We start from the raw sequence: 10,908 nt of genomic DNA on the forward strand, positions 1-10,908 counted from the left end.
TGGTTTGTCTATTTTATCTCCTCAAAGAACAAGCTTTGAGTTTCATTGATCTTTGCTATTTTTTCCTTCATCTCTTTTATATGTATTTCTGCTCTGATTGTTATGATTTCTTTCCTTCTACTAAATTTGGGTTTTTTATTCCTCTTTTTCTAGTTGCTTTCAGTGTCTAGTGAATTTTTACCATGCTTCTTCATGTGCTGCATGTTTCTTTGTCTTTTCATTTTGTTTAATTACTATGTTTGGAGTCTCCTTTCTGCAGACTGCAAGGTCCCAGTTCATCTTACGTGTGGAGTCTCCCCCTAGTGTGTGCAGTTGGACCAATGCTTTGTGAAAGTTTCTTCATGAGGGGACTGGTTCCTGTGTTCTGGTGGATGGAACTGGATCTTGTCTCTCTAAGGGGCAGTACCATGCCCAGTGGTGTGTTATGGGGTGTCTGTGAGCTTGGTATGACTTTGGGCAGCCTGACTGTTAATGGGTAGGATTGTGTTCCTGTTTCTGCTAGTTGTTTGTTGTGTGATGTCCAGCATTGAAGCTTGCCGGCCTTTATATGCTGCCAGGTCTTAGTGTTAAGATGGAGGCCTTTGGGAGAGCTCTCACTGGTTAATATTCCTTTGGTTTAGGGGTTCACTGATGATCCAACATATTGGATTCAGGTCTCTCACTTTGGAGGTTCAGGCCCAACCCCTTGCTGAGCACCAAACCTCCACAAGTCACATGGTACAGAATTGTAAAAGAGAGAGAGAGAGAGAAAAAAATGAAAACCAACCTTGAAAAAAATTAACAGGCAGACAAACCCCCAAGTTAAACCATAAAACAATATTAATTAGACAGGAACACACAAAGAAACTCAAACTCACACTCAGAAAAGAAAGAAAGAAAGAAAGAATAAAGAGAAGAACCAAAAAAAGAAGAGAACAATCAAATCAATAAACAAATTCATAAATGAAAACAAGCACTAAAAACTTGAGTAGCAAAAATACAAAGCCAAAACATGGGAAAATACATTATAATGAAAATGTTTTGTAAAAATAGGAAGGAAATAAAATAAATGTATTTAAAAATAAAACATAAAAAGAAGAAAAGGCAAGCAAAAGATAAAAATTAAATGATTATTAAAAAGGAATAAAAATAGAACAAAACAAAAACAGAAAAAACTATATATAGATAAACAGAGAGGTACTAAGAAGAATATTATCCTATGACATTAGTTGTCCTTACCACACATTTTGCTCCAGTCAAAGCGCCTACTCAGAAAGTCCTCCAATATTTCTCAGAAGGTCTCTGGGCCTGCTCTGGGCACTGTGGAGTCAGCTCCTACTCAGATATGCCCTAACTGAAGCTTGTTCTTGCTTCCAAAGTCCACAATTGCCCCCAGGGTCCACAATCTCAAGCTAATTGTAAGGTTTAAATCCAAAGCACCTGCTTCTGCAGGAGTGAATTCTTTCGTTTCCTTTATTCACACGGCTCCCGTGTTCTTCTTTGGTACTGGTCCTGCCTCTGCTTGCAGGCTGCTCTCCAGCATCTGTTCTCTGCCCAGAAAAGAGGGAGTGATCAGATCAGTCGCTAAGTCATGTCCAACTCTTTGTGACCCCATGAATCGCAGCACGCCAGGCCTCCCTGTCCATCACCAACTCCCGGAGTTCACTCAGACTCACGTCCATCGAGTCAGTGATGCCATCCAGCCATCTCATCCTCTGTTGTCCCCTTCTCCTCCTGCCCCCAATCCCTCCCAGCATCAGAGTCTTTTCCAATGAGTCAGCTCTTCGCATGAGGTGGCCAAAGTATTGGAGTTTCAGCTTTAGTGTCATTCCTTCCAAAGAAATCCCAGGGCTGATCTCCTTCAGAATGGACTGGTTGGATCTCCTTGCAGTCCAAGGGACTCTCAAGAGTCTTCTCCAACACCACAGTTCAAAAGCATCAGTTCTTCGGTGCTCAGCCTTCTTCACAGTCCAACTCTCACATCCATACATGGCCACAGGAAAAACCATAGCCTTGACTAGATGAACCTTTGTTGGCAAAGTAATGTCTCTGCTGTTGAATATGTTATCTAGGTTGGTCATAACTTTCCTTCCAAGGACTAAGCGTCTTTTAATTTCATGGCTACAGTCACCATCTGCAGTGATTTTGGAGCCCAAACAAATAAAGTCTGACACTGTTTCCACTGTTTCCCCATCTATTTGCCATGAAGTGATGGGACTGGATGCCATGATCTTCATTTTCTGAATGTTGAGCTTTAAGCCAACTTTTTCACTCTCCATTTTCACTTTCATCAAGGGGCTTTTGAGTTCCTCTTCACTTTCTGCCATAAGGGTGGTGTCATCTGCATATCTGAGGTTATTGATATTTCTCCCGGCAATCTTGATTCCAGCTTGTGTTTCTTCCAGTCCAGCGTTTCTCATGACGTACTCTGCATAGAAGTTAAATAAACAGGGTGACAATATACAGCCTTGGCGAACTCCTTTTCCTATTTGGAACCAGTCTGTTGTTCCATGTCCAGTTCTAACTGTTGCTTCCTGACCCGCATACAAATTTCTCAAGAGGCAGGTCAGGTGGTCTAGTATTCCCATCTCTTTCAGAATTTTCCACAGTTTATTGTGATCCACACAGTCAAACGCTTTGGCATAGTCAATAAAGCAGAAATAGATGTTTTTCTGGAACTCTCTTGCTTTTTCCATGATCCAGCAGATGTTAACAATTTGATCTCTGGTTCCTCTGCCTTTTCTAAAACCAGCTTGAATATCACGAAGTTCACGGTTCACGTATTGCTGAAGCCTGGCTTGGAGAATTTTGAGTATTACTTTACTAGCATGTGAGATGAGTGCAATTGTGCGGTAGTTTGAGCATTCTTTGGCACTGCCTTTCTTTGGGATTGGAATGAAAACTGACCGTTTCCAGTCCTGTGGCCACTGCTGAGTTTTCCAAATTTGCTGGCATATTGAGTGCAGCACTTTCACAGCATCATCTTTCAGGATTTGAAATAGCTCAACTGGAATTCCATCACCTCCACTAGCTTTGTTCGTAGTGATGCTTTCTAAAGCCCTCTTGACTTCACATTCCAGGATGTCTGGCTCTAGGTCAGTGATCACACCATTGTGATTATCTGGGTCGTGAAGATCTTTTTTGTATAGTTCTTCTGTGTATTCTTGCCATCTCTTCTTAATATCTTCTGCTTCTGTTAGGTCCATACCATTTCTGTCCTTTATTGAGCCCATCTTTGCATGAAATGTTCCTTTGGTATCTCTGATTTTCTTGAAGAGATCTCTAGTCTTTCCCATTCTGTTGTTTTCCTCTATTTCTTTGCATTGATCGCTAAAGAAGGTTTTCTTATCTCTTCTTGCTATTCTTTGGAACTCTGCATTCAGATGTTTATATCTTTCCTTTTCTCCTTTGCTTTTCGCTTCTCTTCTTTTCACAGCTATTTGTAAGGCCTCCCCAGACAGCCATTTTGCTTTTTTGCATTTCTTTTCCATGGGGATGGTCTTGATCCCTGTCTCCTGTACAATGTCACGAACCTCATTCCATAGTTCATCAGGCGCTCTATCTATCAGATCTAGGCCCTTAAATCTATTTCTCACTTCCACTGTATAATCATAAGGGATTTGATTTAGGTCATACCTGAATGGTCTAGTGGTTTTCCCTACTTTCTTCAATTTAAGTCTGAATTTGGCAATAAGGGGTTCATGGTCTGAGCCACAGTCAGCTCCTGGTCTTGTTTTTGCTGACTGTATAGAGCTTCTCCATCTTTGGCTGCAAAGAATATAATCAATCTGATTTCGGTGTTGACCATCTGGTGATGTCCATGTGTAGAGTCTTCTCTTGTGTTGTTGGAGAAGGGTGTTAGTTATGACCAGTGCATTTTCTTGGCAAAACTCTATTAGCCTTTGCCCTGCTTCATTCTGTACTCCAAGGCCAAATTTGCCTGTTACTCCAGGTGTTTCTTGACTTCCTACTTTTGCATTCCAGTCCCCTGTAATGAAAAGGACATCTTTTTTGGGTGTTAGCTCTAAAAGGTCTTGTAGGTCTTCATAGAACCATTCAACTTCAGCTTCTTCAGCATTACTGGTTGGGGCATAGACTTGGATTACTGTGATATTGAATGGTTTGCCTTGGAAACGAACAGAGATCATTCTGTCGTTTTTGAGATTGCATCCAAGTACTGCATTTCAGACTCTTTTGTTGACCATGATGGCCACTCCATTTCTTCTGAGGGATTCGTGCCCACAGTAGTAGATATAATGGTCATCTGAGTTAAATTCACCCATTCCAGTCCATTTCAGTTCGCTGATTCCTAGAATGTCAACATCCACTCTTGCCATCTCTTGTTTGACCGCTTCCAATTTGCCTTGATTCATGGACCTGACATTCCAGGTTCCTATGCAATATTGCTCTTTACAGCATCGGACCTTGCTTCTATCTCCAGTCACACCCACAGCTGGGTATTCTTTTTGCTTTGGCTCCATCCCTTCATTCTTTCTGGAGTTATTTCTCCACTGATCTCCAGTAGCATATTGGGTACCTACTGACCTCGGGAGTTTCTCTTTCAGTATCCTATCATTTTGCCTTTTCATACTGTTCATGGGGTTCTCAAAGCAAGAATACTGAAGTGGTTTGCCATTCCCTTCTCCAGTGGACCACATTCTGTCAGATCTCTCCACCATGACCCACCCGTCTTGGGTTGCCCCACGGGCATGGCTTAGTTTCATTGAGTTAGACAAGGCTGTGGTCCTAGTGTGATTAGATTGACTAGTTTTCTGTGAGTATGGTTTCAGTGTGTTTGCCCTCTGATCCCCTCTTGCAACACCTACCGTCTTACTTGGGTTTCTCTTACCTTGGGCGCCCAAGAGGGAGTGAAGGTCCAGGCTTATTAAGGCTTATCTGTTCAGTCAGACTCGGGAGAGGGAGGGGTATGGCAGCCACAATTGGAATGTGCAAGGAGTGCCTGGAGGAGTAGAGACCTGCCACATGTTGCTAAGGTCTGAGGCAGGTCATGAGCTCTCCCAGAGGAATTAGCCCTAGGTCACGATCCCTAGAAAGAGGCAAGCTGCATAGGCTCACAGGAAGTTGTGTTTAGTGATATGTACCTGCTCACAGGTTGGCAGTCACTGAAGCCACCGTCACACCCACCTCTGGGGTCACAGACCCCAGCCTTGTCTCATCCACACTTCTGGCACTCATGACAGCCTTGGCAATAGCAGGTCGACAGGTGTGCCAGTCTCTGGGTTTGGAGACCACAGCCAGCTCATCCCACCTATGGCACTTGTGAAGGCAGGATCCTACAATCTGGGAACACTTAGAGTTACAGGATCCAAGAAGTTAGTCCCCATAACAATAATCTCTTGCCTCTCTGCAGGCCCAGAATTTTCCCTGGAACCCCTCAGCTTTGTCATATTAGTCCCTCGGAGTTTCTTCACAGCAGTCAACCTCAGGCTTCTCCCTGGGGTCCAACCCCCAAAGCCTGAGCCTCAGCACCCAGGGCCAGTTTTACAGCAATGGACCTACACACAGCTTCTTGGTTGTGAGTTGCTAGTCAGCACTGATCTGTCTGTCAAAGTCTCTCCTCTTTGTCTTCCACACACTTGTAGCTGCACTTCCCCCCTGAAGTTCTGAAATTTCCCCTGGTCCTTGCCTGTGAGAAGGTTTCTAAGTGGGCAGAAACTTTTCCTCCTTCAGAACTCCCTCCCCAAGGTGAAGGATCCAAAGGACGCAACTTCAGCAAATGGAGTAAATTATTATAAGAGCCTTTTCTGTTGCCTCTTATTTACATTGTCTTGTACAAAAGCTTTATCAACTGTGTAGAAAAATTTGACAAAAGCAGATAAGAAAGAAGCTAAAGGGTAAACAAACGCATTTAAAATTTTTATTTATTTTTAATTGAAGGATAATTGTCTTACAATATTGTGTTGATTTCTGCCATTCATCAACATTAATTAGCCATATGTATATATATGTCCCCTCCCTCTTGAAACTTCTTCCCATCTCCCACCCCATCCCAACTCTCTAGTTTGTCACAAAGCACGGTTTGAGTTTCCTGCATCATACAGCAAATTCCCACTGTCTGTTTTACATATGGTGATGTGCATGTTTCCACGTTACTCTCTCAAGTCATCCCACCCTCTCTTTCCCCCATCATGTCCACAAGTCTGTTTTCTGTGCCTGCATCTCCACTGCTGCCCTTTAAAAGGTTCATCAGTACCATCTTTCTAGATTCCATATATGTGCATTAATATATTTGCTTTTCTTTTTCTGATTTACTTCATTCTGTATAATAGGCTCTAGGTTTAGCCACCTCATTAGAATTGACTCAAGTGTATTCCTTTTCATGGCTGAGAAATATTCCATTGTATATATATACCACAGCTTGGTTATGCATTCATCTGTCAAAGGACATCTGGGTTGCTTCTATGTCCTAGCTTTTGTTAACAGTGCTGCAATTAACATTGGAGTACATGTGTTTTTTTCAATCATGGTTTTCTCAGGGAATATGCCCACTAGTAGGACTGTTGGGTCATTTGGTCATTTTATTCCTAGGTTTTTAAAAGAATCTTCATACTGTCCTCTAATACTTTGACCACTTGATATAAAGAGCTGACTCACTGGAAAAGACCCTGATGCTGGGAAAGATTGAAGGCAAGATGAGAAGGGGATGTCAGAGAATGGGAAGGCTGGATGGCATCACTGACTCAATGGATATGAGTTTGAGCAAACTCTGGGAAATAGTGAAGGACAGGGAAACCTGGCATGCTGAAGTCCTTGGGTTTGCAAAGAATAAGACACAATTTAGTGACTGAACAACAAACAGTACTGTTCTCCATGGTGGCTGTATCTATTTACATTCCCACCAGCAGTGCAAGAGGGTTCCCTTTTCTCCCCACTGTCTCCAGCATTTATAGCTTTTAGATTTTTTGAGGATGGCCTTTCTGACCAGTGTGAGGTGATACATCATTGCAGTTTTGATTTGCATTTCTCTAATAATGAGCAATGTTGAGCATCTTTTCATGTATTTATTAACCATCTGTATGTCTTCCTTGGAGAAACGTCTGTTTAGGTCTTATGCTCACTTTTTGATTGCATTGTTTATTTTTCTGGTGTGGAGCTGCTTGTATATTTTGGAGATCAAGCCTTTGTCAGTTGTTTCAGTTGCTATTATTTCTCCCATTCTGATCTTGTCTTTTCACCTTGTTTATGTTTTCCTTTGCTCTGCAAAAGCTTTAAGTTTTATTAGATCCTGTGTATTTATTTTTGTTTTTATTGCCACTACTCTAGAAGATGGATCATTGAGTATCTTGTGATTTATGTCATACAGTGTTCTGCCTATGTTTTCCTCTAAGAGTTTCATAGTTTCTGGTCTAACATTTAGGTCTTTAATCCATTTTGAGTTTATTTTCATGTATGGTGGTTTCATGTTTGGTTATCACGTTTGTTTTCATGTATGGTATTCTAATTTCATCCTTTTGCACATAGCTGTCCAGTTTTCCCAGAACCATGTATTGAAGAGGTTGTCTTTTCCCCATGGTATATTCATGCCTTCTTTGTTGAAAGTAAAGTGTCCAGATATAATGCACGGGTTTATCTCTGGCATCTCTCTCTTGTTCCATTGATCTATATTTCTCTTTTGTGCCAGCACCATACTGTTTTGATGACTATAACTTTGTAATATAGTCTTGAGTCAAGAAGCTTGATTCCTCCTGCTCCATTCTTCTTTCTCATGATTGCTTTGGCTATTTGGGATCTTTTGTGTTTCCATATGAATTGTGAAAGTTTTTGTTCTAGTTCTGTGAAAAATGCAATTGGTAGTTTGATAGGGATTGCATTTAATCAGGAGAAGGCAATGGCAACCCACTCCAGTACTCTTGCCTGGAAAATTCCATGGATGGAGGAGCCTGGTAGGCTGTAGTCCATGGGGTTGCACAGAGTCAGACATGACTGAGTGACTTCACTTTCACTTTTCACTTTCATGCATTGGAGAAGGAAATGGCAACCCACTCCAGTGTTCTTGCCTGGGGAATCCCAGGGACGGGGGAGCCTCGTGGGCTGCTGTCTATGGGGTCTCACAGAGTTGGACACAACTGAAGTGACTTAGCAGCAGCAGCAGCAGCAGCAGCATTTAATCTGTAGATTACTTTGTGTGGTATAGTCATTTTCACAATATTCATTCTTCCAGTCCTGAAACGTGGTATACTCTCCATCTTTTAATGTCATCTTTGATTTCTTAGACAAGAATATTTTGAAAACTTATACCAGAACATTCTCATGTGTCTCCTTGATTGGCAGTTGCTTCAGTTTTCTAAAAAGCTTGCTAGGATTGCTCTAGGCAGATATAGTTCATAAGCTTAAAAACATTCTTAGGAAGAAAAATCTTCACTAGTGCAAGTTGCCAATGTAATATATTAGTTTGTTAACATCCCTTATTGAACTATGATAAATATATATCAATCTGCTTACATGTGTCATTTTAAAAAGATTTTCTTAAAATTTTCCTGTAAGTCTACAATTCATTTTGCAGTTTTGTACATTAGCAACTTTAAGCATTAAGCTTAAAGCATTAAATCCTTTGGATTAAATTTTCTTAAATTAATCATAATATTTATTGAATCATTAAGTGACAATCTCTAATGGCAAGTCTAATACTACTGTAATTTTTGAAATTAAAACATTTTTATTTTTAGAAACATTTTGGGTTTACAAAAACTGAGCAGAAAGTACAGAATAGATTTATTTTAAATTGATGCCAGAATTTTTTTACCTTCTAAATTCTACTTATGATCAGCTTCATTGTCATTATCATCATTCTAATCATCAGATTGTCTTCATTCCTTTTTTTTTTTCTTTAAAATCTTTACGTTTGAGACAGAAGTGTTACAGGTACACATGGGAAAGCAATACATGATCACAGTTGAAAGTGAAGACAATCTAGTCAGAAAGTTTTTACACCTGTCAGCTAACGCTGAAGCTCTGATTACGATATGCTGCAGGGCTCAAAGAAATGGTAATTAGTATTCCTCTTCTTTCTCTCCCTTTCCTTCAACAGAATCCACACCAACCTCCTCATAATCCTTCTCAAGGGCAACCATGTCCTCACAGGTCTCAGAAAAATCTCCTTCCTCCATGCCCTCACCCACATACCAGTGAACAAGGGCATGCTTGGTATACATCAGGTCAACTTGTGGTCTAGGCAAGCCCAGACCTCGGTGATGGCTGTGGTGTTGTTCAGCATGCACACAGTTCACTGGACTTTGGTCAAATCTCCAGCAGGTACCACAGTGGGAAGCTAGTAATTAATGCCAACCTTGAAGTGGGGCACCAGGCCACGAACTGGATGATGCACTTGGTCTTGATGGTGATAATGGTGGTACAACATCTTTGGGAACCATGTCACCATAGTACAACAGGCAGCAGGCCATGTATTTACCATCACGAGGGTCACATTTCTCCATCTGGTTGGATGGCTCAAAGCAAGCATTGGTGATCTCTGCTACAGAAAGCTGTTCATGGTAGGCTTTCTCTGCAGAGATGACAGGGATGTATGTGGCCAGAGGGAAGTGAATGTGGGGATAGAGCACCAGGTTGGTCTGGAACTCTGTCAGATCCACAGTCAGGGCTCCATCAGACCTCAGGGAAGCAGTGATTGGGGACACTATCTGGCTAATAGGCAGTTAAGATTCATGTAGGTTGGGTGCTCAATATCAAGGTTTCTACAGCAGGTGTCATAGATGGCCTCACTGTCTATCATGAAGGCAAAATCAGATGCTCCAGGATGGTGTGGTGGTGAGGATGGTGTTGTAGGGCTAAACTACAGTTGTGGAAACCTGGAGGGCTGGGTAAATAAATAATTCCAGCTTGGACTTTTTGCTATAATCAACAGAGAGATGTTCCATCAGCAGGGAGGCAAACTCAGAACCAGTTCCCCCACCAAAGCTGTGAAAACCAAGAAGCCCTGGAGACCTGTGCACTGGTCAGCCGATTTCCAAATTCGGTCCAAGACAAGATCAATGATCTCCTTTCCAATGGTATAGTGACCTCAGGCACAGTTACTGGCAGCATCTTCTTTATCTGTGATAAGCTGCTCAGGGTGGAGGAGCTGGAAGTAGGTGCCAGTGCGAACCTCATCAATAACTGTGGGTTCCAGGTCTGCAGACACTGCCCTGGGCACACGCTTGCCAGCACCTGTCTCACTGAAGAAGGTGTTGAAGGTGTCATCTTCTCCCCCAACAGTCTTGTCACTTGGCATCTGGCCATCAGGCTGGATGCTGTGTTCTAGGCAGTAGAGCTCCCAGCAGGCACTGCCTATCTGGACACCAGCCTGGCCAACGTGGAAGGAGATGCTCTAACATATGGTGGCTATAGGTCAGCAGGTGCAGGCAATACGAGTAGACACCAGGTCCCGGTTACCACCCCCGACAAGCTAAGAGTCAAGGTAAGTAATGCACCCTGTCTTCACTCTTTAGCTATGTATTCACTATTCAGCTAATTCTCCAGAAGTCTGATGGAAATTCTGAACTTGATTTTTTCCACCTTTTGATGTATAAAAGAATAGGCTAGTCAGGCACATTATCAGGACAAAATAAGAATCAAGACAATCTCTTATGAATGTTAATAAAGGTATACAGATGCTCAACTTTTGAAAAAATTCTTTTGTAAGTAAGTAAAAGCCAGAGGAGTTGACAGGCTCCCAGATACCGCTTAAGATCCTTGTTGTTTAGTCACAAAGTCACGTCTGATTCTTTTGCAGCCCCGTGGACTGCCAGGCTCTTTTGTCCATGGGACTTTCTAGGCCAGAATACTCAAGTGGATTGCCATTTCCTTCTCCAGAGGATCTTCCCAATCCAGGGATAGAACCCATGTCTCCTGCATTGCAGGCAGATTCTTTATCTGTGAGCCATCTGGGAAGGACAAGTTTATTGAAAGATG

At 42.0% G+C, this 10,908-nt stretch overlaps 1 pseudogene; it reads right to left on the minus strand.

The window, feature by feature from the left end:
- Positions 1-8,990: 8,990 nt before the first annotated feature.
- LOC147363207 (tubulin alpha-1B chain-like) lies at positions 8,991-10,355 on the minus strand (annotated as a pseudogene).
- Between the last annotated feature and the right edge of the window lie 553 nt (positions 10,356-10,908).

The sequence above is a fragment of the Bos grunniens genome, chromosome 11, assembly GCF_055505025.1.
Source record: "Bos grunniens cultivar Pamir isolate PY7600 chromosome 11, Bosgru_T2T1.0, whole genome shotgun sequence".
In the NCBI taxonomy this organism is placed as follows: domain Eukaryota; kingdom Metazoa; phylum Chordata; class Mammalia; order Artiodactyla; family Bovidae; genus Bos; species Bos grunniens.